Here is a 13339-nt window from a genome sequence, read left to right on the forward strand (position 1 = left end):
ATGCCTTCATATTTTGTGCATGTGTTTGTATATGAATATATTCAGGTATTTTTGGTATACTTATCTATTTATATGTGTGTGCATTTATGTATTTCTTGATCTTACCTGTAGGGTTATGAAACTCTTACTTCCAGCATTATTAGATGAGAATACATCAGTTAATTATATCTTAACTTCCTATAATGTTTCTACAAATTTCAGCCTGCATTTTGATTAAAAGATCCAAGTTCTTAAGCTACGAAGGGAGAGGACAAAGAGAGCAGCTTTTTTTTTTTTTTTTTCTCCAGGGTTATTGCTGGGCTCGGTGCCTGCACTATGAATCCACCGCTCCTGGAAGCCACCTTTCCCCCCTTTTGTTGCCCTTGTTGTTGTAACCTCGTTGTGATTACCATTATCGCCATTGTTGATGTTGTTCGTTGTTGGACAGGACAGAGAGAAATGGGGAGAGGAGGGGAAGACAGAGAGGGGGAGAGAAAGACAGACACCTGCAGACCTGCTTCCCCACCTGTGAAGCGACTCCCCTGCAGGTGGGGAGCCGGGGGCTGGAACCGGGATCCTTACTCTGGTCCTTGCGCTTTGCGCCACATGCGCCCAACCCACTGCGCCACCGCCAGACCCCTGAGAGCAGCTTTTTGTAGAAATAAATTTCCGAACTTCAGAATCATCTGAAAACCATAAAAAGCCTCAGCTATAAGAACAGGAAAAAAAGAAAACAATCATTACTTAAGTTTTAAAGAGAATTAGGAAAATGATGAAAACAACTTTGGGAGCAAGCATGCACTGGAGCAACCAGTAATCTCAGAGAGATCAAGAGATGTATATGACCTAGAGGAGCAGCAAGAAGAGCCTCGAGAACCCAGAGAAAACACCAGTATCAGGCAGTTGAGGTTTTCCACCCTGAGAGTGATATAGGACCATATGGACACCTTTTAAAAAGTTCATAGGAAAGACTTATGAAAGATGAGAAGGAATAGATAGCATAATGGTTATATAAAGAGATTCTCATGTCTGAGGCTCCAAAGTCCCAGGTTCAATCCCTTGTACCACCATAAACCTGCACTGAGTAGGGCTCTGGTAAAAGAGGAGAAAGAAAAATAAAGGAAAGGAAAGGAAAGGAAAGGAAAGGAAAGGAAAGGAGAAGGGGAAGGGGAAGGGGAAGGGGAAGGGGAAGGGGAAGGGGAAGGGAAAGGGAAAGGGAAAGGGAAAGGGAAAGGGAAAGGGAAAGACTATGGGCACTGGTGATTGAGGTTTGAGGCCTAGATGTAGCCCTGAGAGAGGAAAGCTATGGAATACATATAGTGGAAGAGGAAATCAGTACAAATTGAGCTTCACTCTAAAAAAAAACCCAAATAAATAAGTAACAAAGAAATAATTCTACACGGCACAAGAGAAGGAGATGGAGCTTGAAAACACTTGAAAGGAAGTATAACATTCATGTATATGACATTCTTAAAGATACAGAAGATGAGAGTAACTTTGGAACTGTTAGGGGAGGGGAGAGATTAACTGGAGTCTTCCCCAGTTCCCTCCCGTATGGGTTCCTGTGGGTTTAGCATGGCCTTCTTGAAAGAATTGCAAGATGGACTCTCATGAATTGTATGCATGTTCCACACTTCTTTATTTTGTTATGAAGTAGAAATACTGCAAAAGTGAAGTGAAAATGAAGAGGGAGTTTTGGGAGTGAGTGTCCCTGAGGGCCTGGGGAGATCCCCAAAAGGCCTCTCCATGTGAATGTCCCCTCCTCTTAAACTCTATATACATCACACCTGGGCCAGCTTCCCATTGGCCTTACTAAACTCCTCCCACAGGGTGTAAGAATGATGTAGCAAAGTGATTGTATTTCCAGGCTCTGCCTACACATTCCTTAACTTCAATAGAACCAATATTGAGGAAATTACTTTTAACAACATTCCAGAACTAAATGTACATCTCAGCTTACACACAGAGAGAATTTACAGGTCCCCACTCAAACATACTGCTCAAGCTAAAAGCCCAAAGCACATAATTGTATGAGTTGCAAGATTTGAGAAAAAAAGAAATCCGTTAAGCTTCTCAGGGGAAACAAAAAACCAACCAAGTTTCAACAAGGTAAAGGTAAGGTTGCCCTTCTTATAGTGGACGAGAGACAAAGTTGGAGGAGAAAAATCTACTACTAGTGGAAATTCTTATATCAGCAGTCCCAAGCGAACAGCCCGATTATGTTGTTTTTCCTATTTGAAAAAGAGAGGAGAAGCTCTGATAATCATAATTTCAAGATGTCTGTAGCAAAACTAAACTACAGACTTCACTACAAAGGGCTACAGTCTAGGGAGGGGGTGATCCCCAAGATAAGCATCTAGTCTGATTTACAAAGCTGAAGCTAAATTTCTTTTTTTAATTTTTATTAGTGAATATTGGTTTAAAAGATTGTAAGATAATAAGATAGTGATTCCATTCCATACACTTCCCACTAGTAGAGTTCTGTATCCCATCCCCTCCATTGGAAACTTCCCTATTGTTTACCCTTCTGGAAGTATGGACAAAAATTCTTTTTGGGGTGCAAAGTGGGACTTCTAGATTTAGTAATTGCTTCTCATGCTGAATTTGAGTGTTGGACGTCAATTCATACCTCCAGACTTTTTCTATCTTTCCCTAGTGGGGCAGGGCTCTGGTGAAGTAAGGTTCCAGGAAGTGTTGGTGAGGTTATCTGTCCAAGGAGTTCAGGATGGAATCACAGTAGCATTTGCAACTTAGTGGCTAAAATACAGTAAGATATAAAACAGGACAAAATGTTTAATAAACAAGAACCATAAAGTAGGGATAGAGCAGATGAAAGTAGGGACCTTAGGGTAGAAGGAAGCTACGAAGTCTATTTTAGGAATATTCCTAGGAGCCTATGTCTTGGTAATGTTTCCTTGAACTTGAGAGCTAACATGGAGATGGATTAGAAATATTGTCTGAGAAGATGGTGTCAGAGTTGAGAGCAGAACTGGGAAGCAGGATTAGGCAGAGTTGCTTGCAAACTTGAAGAAAATACATAAATGCAATTTTTTTATCACAATGATCTAATCCAGTGCACATATCTATTCATATTTAGCATTGAAGCCTGTACAACCTCCGAGTCCTTGTCAGACTGAGCTCATAATGCATAGTCATAGCTGGGAACATTCTAGGTTACACTCACTTCAGAACCAGTCTTCCTTGAGTGACAGTGTAGGATGATTCAGCCTCCCTCCAGAAAGTGGGGCAGTCTCTACCACTGACTGTTCATAGTGAGAGTATGGTCCTGAAGAAGCCTACAAAAGGGCTTATGATATTCCCAGTGGGTGTGGCCATTGATGGTAGAGAGAGGAATCAATTAGAGGTCTAGGCCCATATTACCTATGGGGGAATCCAAGGATCCCAAATGATTGGGTGACCTGATAGTGTTTTACAAGGCCATCCTTAAGTGGTCCAGTCAAAGTTAAGTTTCTAAACAGAATGTAGATCCTAAGTTTGTGATAAAGTGTGCTGGAATTATTAGTCAAAACTGAGGAAAGCATGTAACGCTGACAGATAGACACACAAACACACTGGGAAGGAAGGAAGAAAATGTGAAAAATGGGAATAGGTGAGGAAGGTTAAGTGAGAAGGATGACAGCAATACATCAAGATAATAATCAAAAGTGGTCTGGCTAGGAGGTATTGGAATATGACAGATAAATTAAGTAAAATATGATTTTATGATGTGAGAACAGCCAACCACATAAAAGGAACAGACTTGTAAAAATACAAAGTCTTCCTCTCCCCAACTCCCCTTCTGTCAAGGGCTCTTGGTTCTCTTAGAAAATGTCCGAGGGCACATTCAAAGAGTTGAAGTTATGTTAAAATGCTTGCCTATAAACCGTTATTTTTAGAAGTGAATTATAAACAATGGATGATGTTCTGATGTTGCAGTAATGTGTTTTTAAATTGCTAATTGGTGTTGCTTTTGCAGTTTGGATGTTTCCATTTAATTTTAATTATATAATTGGTTAATCATACAATAAATGGGACAGAAAGAACGAATTGTTGACTTTTGTATTTTCCTTTGGACAAGTGATTAAAACTTCTGAAGTGGCCTTTTTCTTCCCCTGACCACCCCTCTTTGCTTTATTGTCCATGTAAATGTCTATAATTTGGGAACATAAGAGAGTAGTCAGACTGAAGCAAGCAAGCAAACAAACAAACAAACAAAAGCTTCTCTGGACTGGCACTTCAGGGAGTTACTCTGCCAGTCCAACCCAGTATGTGACTGCTCTTTGCTGCTAGGGCTATCAGCTTCATGCAACACAAAAAGGGGGTACATTTGAGGTTGGGTGACTACACATCCACACATCTGATAAAGCACACAGGTTACAATACACAATTACCCTGGTTCAAGCTCCCAGTCCACACCTGCGGGGACGGGGAAGCAATGCTTCAGGCCTCTCTCTCTATCTTTCTGCGTGTGTGTGTGTGTGTGTGTGTGTGTGTGTGTGTCCCCCTCTCTAGCTCCCCTTTCCCACTCCACTTCTCTCAGTCTCAACCCAAAATAGATAGATATGAAAACGAGGGCACTGAAACACTTTGTAGACTATCTTCAGAGTCTCCCTTCACTTTAGATCTATCTTTTACCTCCCCCTGCCCTTATCCAGTGCACTCAAGCATACATATTACCTTCTCACTAGGTTTTTTCTCTTTTCTTTTAATTTCCACCAGGTTTATCGCTGGGATCGGTGCTATCACTGGGAATCCACTGCCCCCAGCGGCCACTTTTTCTTCTACTTTATTTGATAAGACAGAGAGATACTGAAAGCGGAATGAGACACAGGGAAGTAGAGAGAAAGAGAGATACCGCAAACCTGCTTCACCCTCAATGAAGACTGCCCCCTGTGGCGGGGGGGGGGGGCTGGAAGGGGCTCGAATCCAGGTCCTTGCATATGGTAATATATGAACTCAACCTGTGCGCCACCCACCACTGTTTCTCATAGGGAAAAGTTTCTTGAAAAACTGGGAGGATTGTTATTTGAGGCTCCTGGGCCAGTAGTTGCCTTTTCGTTAAGTGCTAAATGAACCTAACAGACCCTTGCAGCATTGCCACTTTGGAATACAGCCAAACCTCATTTTCTCTCTGACCTAATCACCTTAAGTTAAATCACCTAGGTCAGTCCACTGGCTGATTTGAGACAAGCAGTGAAAGGTCTGAACTTTCACATCTTTATGCCTTACAGCTCACAATGTGTACTTCAGGTCAGTAAGTTTCAGTTCTGGTTCATCAATTGTATTGTATTTACTTTTAGAATCTTCCTTCATGGTAGTGAAATACCCTCAGTTTAGATTCTGGAGATGACTTAGTACCCCCAAACTATGCCCTTAATAATTGAAGAGCTTGGGCCGGGAAGTTGGTGCACCTGGTTGAGTGCAAAAATCACCAGGCACAAGAAACCGGATTCAAACCCCCAACCTCCCATCCCCTACCTGCAAGGAACAAAGCTTCTTGAGCTGTCTGTCGCCTCCTTTCCTCTCAATCTCTGTATCAATCCAATAAATATATTTTTAAAAAATAATAATTGACAAGCTTGACAAAGAATATTATGAAATAAACTCAGGCTCTGAGGATGAGATGCAAGGTCCCTTTTTACTTCCCTAATAAGCCAGTTCTCACCTCACCTCTAAAGCTTCCCACCTCCCCCAAAAAATCATGTCTTGCTTGCTGTCTCCTCAAACCACTTCACTTCACCATTTGTGAAGCTTTCCTCCTGCAGGTACAGGCCAGGGCCTTGAACCATGGTCCTTGTGAACTGTAGTGTGTGCTTTTAATCATGTGTGCCACTGCCTAGGTCCCTTTTCCTTTTTCTTATAAGGACAGAGAAATAGGGAGAGAGAAGAGGATATACAAAGGGAGAAAGAGAAACAGCTACATACTGCTCCACTACTCGTGAAGCTTCCTCCCTGCAGGTGGGGATGGGGAGGCTTGAACCATGATCTTCACACATGGTAATATGTTCCTCCAATAGTAAATCAGGTTAACAACCAACCTCTGAATTCACTAGCCACTCGAGAGAGCTGACATATGCCTTTGGTGGCTTTATTGCTTCAGTGAGGTGGAGGAAAGACTCAGTTTTCTGAGAATTTAAGAAAATCATCAGGAATCATAGGAACTTGGCAAAATTCCAGTTTACTGGTGAGGATACCATCCTAAGGCATTAAACTGGAAGAAAAGAAAGTTGCTTCTAAATATTTACCAAATAGCTCTGATGATGTAAAGATAAGGGCTGTTTTGCAATATATATATATATATCTATCACATATTATATATCATTATATTACATATTATATATCATTATATAACATATCATCATACATCATATGTTACATATTTAGTGATGTAAATTCTCAGGTCTTGTTGACCTACCAATGTCCATGTCCAGTGGAGAAGCAGTTACAGAAACCACCTTCTGCACCCCATAAAAGAACTTTGAGCCATACTCCCAGAGGAGTAAAGGACAGAAGAAAACCAATGGGCTCTGAATTCCAGTTCCATCAGGACCCAAAGCATTTGTCACCAGGAATCTTGATTTTGTACCATCACAGAAAGGGAAGAGAATCTGGCAAACACCAGAGGAAGACAAGCTTGCTTCCCTTATCAAAGGGAAGAGAATATAAAGGAAGGTTAAAAAAAAAGGTAGTACTGTAAGTGTGACTTAGAAAGGAAGTTGAAGGCAAGAGTGTAGGAAAAAATGAGCAAAAATAGATATAGATGATATAGTTATAGATGTAGATATAGATGCTATAGTTATAGATGTAGATATAGATGCTATAGTTATAGTTATAGATGTAGATATAGATGATATAGTGATAGATGTAGATATAAATGCTATAGTTATAGATGTAGATATAGATGCTATAGTTACAGATATAGTTATAGATGTAGATATAGATGATATAGTTATAGATATAGATGTAGATATAGATGACATAGTTATAGATATAGTTATAGATATAGATATAGATGACAGTTATAGATATAGATATAGATAGATATAGATAGATATAGATATATATAGATGATATAGTTATAGATATAGTTATAGATATAGATGACATAGTTATATATATAGATAGATATAGATGATATAGTTATAGATATAGTTATAGATGTATATATAGATGATATAGTTATAGATGTAGATATAGATGACATAGTTATAGATATAGATAGATATAGATGATATAGATATACAGTTAACCAATATTAGTGACCATGGGAGAACTACTGCAGTTTTTAATGGTGGGTATGAGGACATAAAACTCTGGTGGTGGGACTGTTAGGGACTGTTATACACCAATTATCTCATAATTCTGTAAATCAATATCAAATCACAAATAACTACATAAATAAATAAACTCTCTCTGGAGTCGGGCAGTAGTACAGCAGGTTAAGCTCACGTGGTGCCAAGTGCATGGACCGGCATAAGGATCCGGGCTCGAGCCTAGGTCCCTACCTGCAGGGGGGGGTTGCTTCACAAGTGGCGAAGCAGGTCTGTAGGTGTCTTTCTCTCCCCCTCTCTGTCTTCCCCTCCTATCTCCAATTTTCTCTGTCCAATCTAACAACAACATCATCAACAACAACAGTAAAAAAATAAGAGCAACAACAACAAAAAACATAATTTAAAATAAATAAATAAACTCTCAGATCTTGGTAAAATTATAAGTCACCAACATAATATTACTGAATGCTGAGTATGTGTACTTAATTCTCCTAGGCCAGTGTTAGCAAGACCCAGCACACCACTGAGAAGAGACCAGCTTGCCCTGGTTAGAATTCTATAAGACTGATTTGATTAAAAAAAAATTCCATTCTACACTAACTGAGCGACAGAGAAAGATACCCTAGACCACCCTGTGCACTACATGGTTCTTAATGCGTCCTGTACTATGGACTCCACCCTCCTAAAGTTTGTCTAGTGTTCCTCTAAGTCCCAACAGAACTTTTTAAAGAACTCCAGAGAAGGAGGGAAGAAAGGAGTTTGGGGAAGAGGGAGCTCTCAGGTCCAGGTACATGGTAATGAACTTAATTTAGTGGTGAGAGTGTTTTGCAGATACCTATCTTGGTGAGATGAGAAATTATGCCACGTGCCAATAACCGTACTAGAACCCATTATCGTCCCTCTAACAATAAATAAATAATAAAGGAAAAAAAAGAATTGTTGTTTTCTTCTCTCTAGGTTTAGTGTCTTTGGGACTTAGAAACAAATCACTTTGGTTTGGCCTCAACATTTCACCTTGTACCCTGCCTCAATGAATATAAGTGTTCAGTCAAATCACTGACTATGAAATGTATGTTGTGTTATAATACAATGTTCATTTTTTTAAAGGGGGAAAACTTTGTACTTAACACTTGTTTCACATAATGCATATAATGTAATTCTGAAGCTTTTCCAAGGGAATCCCACTTCTAGTCAGTCCCATGCTCAAATACTCAAGGTGCAAAAGTAACAATGGATGTGATTCAGGGATATTTCCTAATATCACCACCTCCTAGGATAGTGACAATAAGACCTCTTATGTCAACTCCCTCTCTCTTTCCCACTGAATTAGAACGGAGACCGAGAAAGCAAGCTTGGCCATTAGGGGAAAGACTGACCATTCTCACAGTGTTCTCACAGTAACTATTTAATATCAGTCAACTAAAGAGTTATAAACCAAGAGAGAATCCCAAGTTCTTGGTGTGTGTGTGTGCGTGTGTGTGTGTGTAAGATTCAAATTAAAGAGACATTAAGTCTGTGGGAGTCCAATAAAGGAAAGCCAGTATTATCAATGTCAAAAACTCCATCTCTTGAATATCCAGTGTTCTATCTCATAGATGGAACTTAAGAAACAAGGACAGAAAGGGAAAACACAAATTAAAAATTGTATTGGATTTGGTGTACTTCACCAAAGCAAAGGACACTGAGGAAGGGGGGTTGGGGGAGGCATTTTTGGGTCCTGGTGCATGAAGGTGGAAAAGGATCTATGTTGGGGATGAAAATATTTTGCAGACACCTGTCACTATCTCAGGGAGATTAGAAATTGTACCCCTCGTGTCAATAACTATACTGTAAACATTTAACACTCCAACAAAATGATAAAATAAAAAAATAACATCTCTGTTAAGCTGAAGCCCCAGTCTCAGACCCTGCTGTCTCTTACTACTGGTTTAATAATACCGGAACGGTGAGATTTTTTTCTCCAAGGTTATTGGCCAGAGAATGTTTCTCCTTCTGCAGGCAAGCTGCAACTTTTAAGACTCACCAAAGCAATCCTAGAAATGGAACTTTGGGCATCTCAATTGTCAGCCAGAATTTTGAATGAGGGACTTCTATGAAGACTGAATAATAAGTCCCTTCACGTTTACACAGTGTCCCACAGCAAAAAGGGAGAAAGAACGCTATTCTCAACAGAGTCCCAGAAACTTTTTCAGGCTTCCATCACCACTGTTAGAGGTCTACTTAAGGAAAGCAACCCCTCCCCCTGCACAGTGTAAGAAGCCAGGGAGAAGGGCCAGAAGTACCAATGTGTCACCCTCCCCCCACACCTGACTGTTAAAGCCAAAAATGCAAATGAACGCGATGCAAGCACCTGAGGACAAAGGCTAAAGGGAATCTCCCTTGGTCCGGAGCATCCCCAGACGCCATTATGAAAGTTAGAAGACCCAGAAATCCCAGGCCCTCCTCTCCCTCTTTTAAGGCTTGTACTTTCCTCTTTTCTGCCCTTGCTTTGTTTCAATAAATAAAGTTAGAGGGGAACCTCGTGTCCTTTGCCCTGTTCCCTTTCACGCCCTTGCAACACCACCTTTGGTGGGAATTCTGGACTCTAGATTCAGGCTGCTGGTGTAGGAGCCTAAGTTCCTTCAAGGGGGATTTCTGAGAGTCCAGGGCAGGAAGATCATTGCCTTTTTTTTTCCTTTCTTTTTGGTCCCATTACAGTGCATTCAGTACATTTGGGGTGGGGGAGATGGCCTACTTGTCATGCAAAAAGACTCTCTTGCTGAGGCTCCAAGATCTGAGGTTCAGTTAGCCTTACTACCAAAAGCAAAAGCTGATTAGAGCCTTGGTAAAAAATAAATAAAAATTTAAAAATATATAACAAATAATAACATAAATAGATGGAAAAATAACAGAGTAATTATGCAGAAGATTTTCATGCCCGAGGGTCTGAGGTCATAGATTCAAACACCATAAACCAGAGTTGAATACGGAGTCCTGGGGGTGGGAATTGTGTGGAAATATACCCCGCTTATTCTATAGTCTTGTCAATATTTCCATTTTATAAATAAAATTTTTTTAAAAAGTTGACCAGTCGTCTGGTCTCTCCCCCTCTGTACCTTTCTGCTATCTTTCATTAAAATAAAATAAATAAAACATTTAAAAATAAAGTAAAATAAAATACATTTAATGTTGATTTCTATCTTAATATGCACTTTTACATGATTTTTTTTTAATTTGAGGTTTTTTTTTTTTTTTTGGTTTTTTTCACTCTATGCATCCAATGCACAAACAGCACAGGGTGATAATGATTAAAAGAACCTAAAACTCATTCCATGTGCAGACTGCTAGGATGTGAATCCTAGCTCTGCCACTTGCTGACTGTGTTGGCCTTGGACAATTTGCTTAATGGTTTTGTGTCTCAGTTTCTTCATCTGTAAAATGGGGCTGATAATGACAGCTTTGGTAAAGTGTTCTTATGGGGACAAAATGAATTCATATTTATAACACACTTACTGCCCCTTTATTATCCTAGTGATTTTTTTTTTTTTTTGCCTTCAGGGTTATTGCTGGGGCTCGGTGTCTGCATTACGAATCCACTTTTCCTGGATGCCATTTTTTTCCCTTTTGTTGCCTTCGTTGTTTATTGTTGTTGTTGTTATTGCTGTCATCGTAGTTTCTGGATAGGACAGAGAGAAATCAAGAGAAGATGGGAAGACAGGGAGGGGGAGAGAAAGATAGACATCTGCAGACCTGCGCTTGTAAAGCGACCCCCTCCTGCAGGTGAGGAGCCGGGGTCTCCAACTGGAATCCTTATGACAGTCTTTGTGCTTTGCGCCACCTGCGCTTAACCCGCTGCGCTACTGCCCGGCCCTGTCATAGTGATTTTTTAAAATCATCTTTATTTATTTGTTGGATAGAGACAGCCAGAAATCAAGAGGGCTCGGGAGATAGAGAGGAAAAGAGACAAAGAGACACCTGCAGTACTGCTTCACAGCTTGTGAAGTTTTCCCCATGCAGGTAGGGGCCAGGGGCTTGAACCCTGGACCTTGTGCACTATAACATGTGCACTTAATGAGGTGTGCCACCACCTGGCCCCCCATAGTGGTTTTTATATAAATGTTCTAAAAACTGATACAGATGTTTCTACCCTGTTAGATAATAACTATGACTAGTATGTTCCAAGTGACCATCATGTTTGACCAATTTTACCACTGAAGTATCTAAGAAACCTTTGTTATCTCTTCAGTAACAGCAAACTCCTGGACGTTCTTCATGTCTGGCTTGCTGGCCTTTTCTCCCACCATCCTCTTATTTTCCTGGCACCCTCCTGACTCTAACTATCCGAAACTCCTCTATCACTGGTGATCATTAGACTGCATGACCCTCAAAAGCAAGAACAACCATCCTCTCAAATTATTAGTACAATGGATGAAAAGGCTCACTAAACATTTGCTGTGCCCTAGGGTAGTATGTGGAGGTCTGTAGGGGAATTTTCATTCAATCGTACCCCAAACTTTGGGCAGTAGAAAGTATACTTACAAACTCCACTTCACAAGTGAGAAAATGGAGGCTTGGGAAAGTTTTATAACTTGCCTCCAAACCACATATTGATATTCAAGTGACCATTCTCTTCATTAGGCAGTAATTTAGAATTTATGATGAAGTATAGGAGAGGATTCCCGGAAATTGCACTTGATGTACTTGAAACATAAAGGTATAACACTTAATTTATCTGATAAAGGAGTTGCTGGATTTCAAGTTCGCATAGTTTGCTCTTAAAAGTATTTTGCAGATGATCTGTAATCTCTCATGAAGGGAAAAAATGCATTTAAAGAAAAAGTTGTCCTTGTCTTACAGCTATTACTTGAGCCCACTGAATCTCATACTTTAATTCCACCCTAGATGTCCAGATCTTTGGTTACTTAGTATCTTATCCTCACATGATCACTTTAAAAATTAAAGTTTTTACTTGATTTAATAGTGGTTTACAAGATTATATGACTATAGGGATACATAGTTCTACACCACTCCCATCCCCAAGGTTCTGTACCCCCACCATAATCACTATAGTTTTCTCTTTTTTTAATTTTTAAAATTTATTTTCCCTTTTGTTGCCCTCATTGTTTTTATTGTTGTTGTGGTTATTATTGTTGTTGTTATTGATGTTGTCATTGTTAGATAAGACAGAGAAATGGAGAGAGGAGGGGAAGACAAAGAGGGGGAGAGAAAGATAGACACCTACAGACCTGCTTCACCACCTGTGAAGTGACTCCCCTGCAGGTGGGGAGCCGGGGGCTCGAACCGGGATCCTTATGCTGGCCCCTGTGCTTTGCACCATGTGCACTTAACCCACTGCACTACAGCCTGACTCCCAGTTTCCATAAGTTTTAAAGACAGTTTGCCTACTTCCTTTTTTTCATGCATGATCATTAAAAAAATAACTTTCATGGTCAACTCAATGTGTTGTCGTCATCATTAGAATCATCTCAGTCTATGGAAGTTGGGAAACTTCTATAGAATTATAATGATAGTGTTGGTGGTAGCAGCCACAGAAAGTTATGATGTAGGGGCCAGATGGTAGTGCACTTGGTCGAGCATACACGTTACCATGGACAAGAACCCAAGTTCAAACCCTCGGTCCCCACCTACAGGTGCGAGAAGCTTCACAAGTGGTGAAGCGATGCTACAGGTGTCTCTCTTTCTCCATTTCCTCTTACCCCTACATTTCTCTCTGTCCTATCAAATGAAAAAAAAAATAGATGAGTATCTAAAAACCAATCATTTATGATGGACATACATTATGCCAAGTCTCCTGTATTGGAAATTTTACCTTCACTTTCCCACCAAAGTATTAGAGACTCAGAGTTGGACTTAACTGGAGGTCACTTCGCTATTGAGTAGCAGGACCTGCACTGATGTCTAAATTGGTGTCTCTAAAGCCTGGATTTTGTCTCAAGCTGGGTTTTGAAGACTGTCCAAGTCACTTAACCCTCTATGAGCTTCAGTTTCCTCATCTGTAAAAGTGAGAGAGATAGCACATTTTGTAGGGTTGCTGTGAAGATTAGGAATAGTATATGTCCCGAGGCACACAGTAGGGACTGAAACCACAC

The sequence above is a fragment of the Erinaceus europaeus genome, chromosome X (genome assembly GCF_950295315.1).
Source record: "Erinaceus europaeus chromosome X, mEriEur2.1, whole genome shotgun sequence".
Taxonomy (NCBI): Eukaryota; Metazoa; Chordata; class Mammalia; order Eulipotyphla; family Erinaceidae; genus Erinaceus; species Erinaceus europaeus.